The sequence below is a fragment of the Gymnoscopelus microlampas genome, assembly GCF_963454915.1.
Source record: "Gymnoscopelus microlampas genome assembly, chromosome: 5".
In the NCBI taxonomy this organism is placed as follows: Eukaryota; Metazoa; Chordata; class Actinopteri; order Myctophiformes; family Myctophidae; genus Gymnoscopelus; species Gymnoscopelus microlampas.
In genome coordinates this window covers 35,183,396-35,185,762 of record NC_139942.1, presented here as the reverse complement: position 1 = coordinate 35,185,762, position 2,367 = coordinate 35,183,396, and positions in this window count along the sequence as shown.

Genomic DNA, 2,367 nt, shown 5'->3' with positions numbered 1-2,367 from the left:
TAAGCAGGGAGCAAGTGGGAGAACGAGGGAGAGAGAGCGACAGACAGACAGAGAGACAGAGAGAGTAGCCTGTATACTGTCAGGCAATGCCAATAAAGTGGACTGGTTGTTCTTTCTCTGCGTTGCACTGTATGATACAATAGTTGGTTATATATTGCCTATATTTTTCCAGACTTGCCAACTTTATGCAGTCAATATGTTTTACCTTATTATAAATAGATAAATAGATACTATAACATCTGGAGCACAATGCAATTCATCACTGTATGGACGACCAAGATCCTGATAATTTCAAACAGCCTACTTGAATGATGACTCTGAATTATAACCTTGTTCACATTTGTGTCCAACAGTAATAATTATGTACTGGACAGACATACAGTCCAAAAAATACATCATATATCACACGGTTACACGGTTTTTGTTTTGGTTAAAGATTGTCTTTGAAGTTAAATATCAGTCTAGTCTTGCCTCTGAAAGACAACATGATCAGTTTCACCTAATCACAAACTGAGACAAGTTCACATGTAGTTCATAATGAAGAAAGCAAGTTTGTCAGCAAATATAACTTTAGGCTATTTCTCAAGCGTTAAAGATGAAACCTTTAAGCCTGATCACTTAGCAGAATATCATATTGAAAGTCATAAATCAAATGGAAAACTATCAATCATTCTTGCAAGAATTCTGAACCCTTTGGCAAAATGGTGTATATTGTCTCCCTTTTTTCCCTTTTTTGCATATGTGATTGCATAGTTGATAAACATTACTAGACCTTTACTGCTTGTACAAACAATATTTTCGAGACATAAAAATAAAATCTATACTTGACAGTAGCTAATTGAGACCAACTCTCTCTTGAAGTATTCCCAAATGAGATAAAATACATCTTATACTTTAACACAAAATCTGACAATGTACTAAAAATATGTCATTTCATACTCAGTTTATTTTCAGCTTTTGGACAAAAAAACATATCTATGTATGTACAATAGTGCGATAATGGACAATGAACACCGCAATTTGGTGCCACGGTGGCACAATCTCGTATAGGTCTGTGGAACAGGTAGTCCGGCCCATTTGACACAATAGAGAGTCCAAGATGCCGAAAAAGGGGACAGGATGAAGCATAATGCTTATCAAGCCCTACCCCTGGCTCAGATTGCATAAATAGATTCAATTATCACAGTGTTTAACTAATATTCAAAAATATACTCTCAAATGTACACCCAATTTAATAATGTAATTTTTGCATCACTGCATTCTTTTTTTCTTTTTTTTTAACTTTGTTTATTGGATTTTTCTGCAGCAGTATTCAGCATTAAAAAAACATAAGGTACAGAAAAGCTTTTTAAAGCAGCCAATAAAATACAACATTTCAATAGACACATTCAATTATCACCCCAAACATGAAGACATAAATTAAAAACAAAATATATATCCATATAAAAAAACAATATATATATATATATATATAAACAGACCAAACATTCTTTTGCAGGAAAACATTTATATTTTATAGATAGTGTTTATAAAATTGACGGACTGATCAGTGAATACCATCCAGTGACTGCTGGCCGATTTCTTAAGTCAGGGACAACCTACTTAACTCCTGTGTAAACACCTTTCAGTGGCTTAGCTACCACCTGACATCTTTTATGTCCACACACACCTTGCTTTCTGGCACATAACGACAGTGGTAAGCCTGATTTATACTTCGTCGTATGGTGCATGAAAATAGCCCATCTACAAGCTCACAACGTGCCACGGATGTGACGTGTGGTGATCTTGTAGATCTCCTATTTTCAGGACATGACACCGTTGTACTACGGAACATAAATTAGGCAGTAGCTGAACTTGGGAAGGATCCAGCTTTCCTCAGCTACACCTGGGAAGCACTGCTGCCAGGATCTCGGGTGAAGTCTATTCATTTCCAACCTCAAACAATATCAACCCCATTCATCACACATCGGAAAAGATCAACAGATGGGCCAACAGGCTCTATGTGCCAAGTTTCTATTTACTGTGGCTACTTAAACACAATTGCATCCCAAATTAGGGATCAGTGCAAATGATAATTACTGTAGTGTGTTTCATATCAAATTGGACGTCTAATCTCTCTCTGCTGCAGAGATCACTATCGAGCATTGCGTACGATTGCAAATGTCAGGCATTAGAAATGAAGACCGGTTAGTTTGCAAGCTTGTGCAAGGACAGCGAAAAATACCAAATTGATCGTGCATTTGTGCTGTCGCACAAAGCAGTCGTGCTGTTTATGCTATCAATGTAAACATGCTCTACTGCTCAATTAAAGTTGTCTTGTCTAAGCTTTTAAGGCTTTTTATAAGTGTGAAATGTAATCTAATCCAC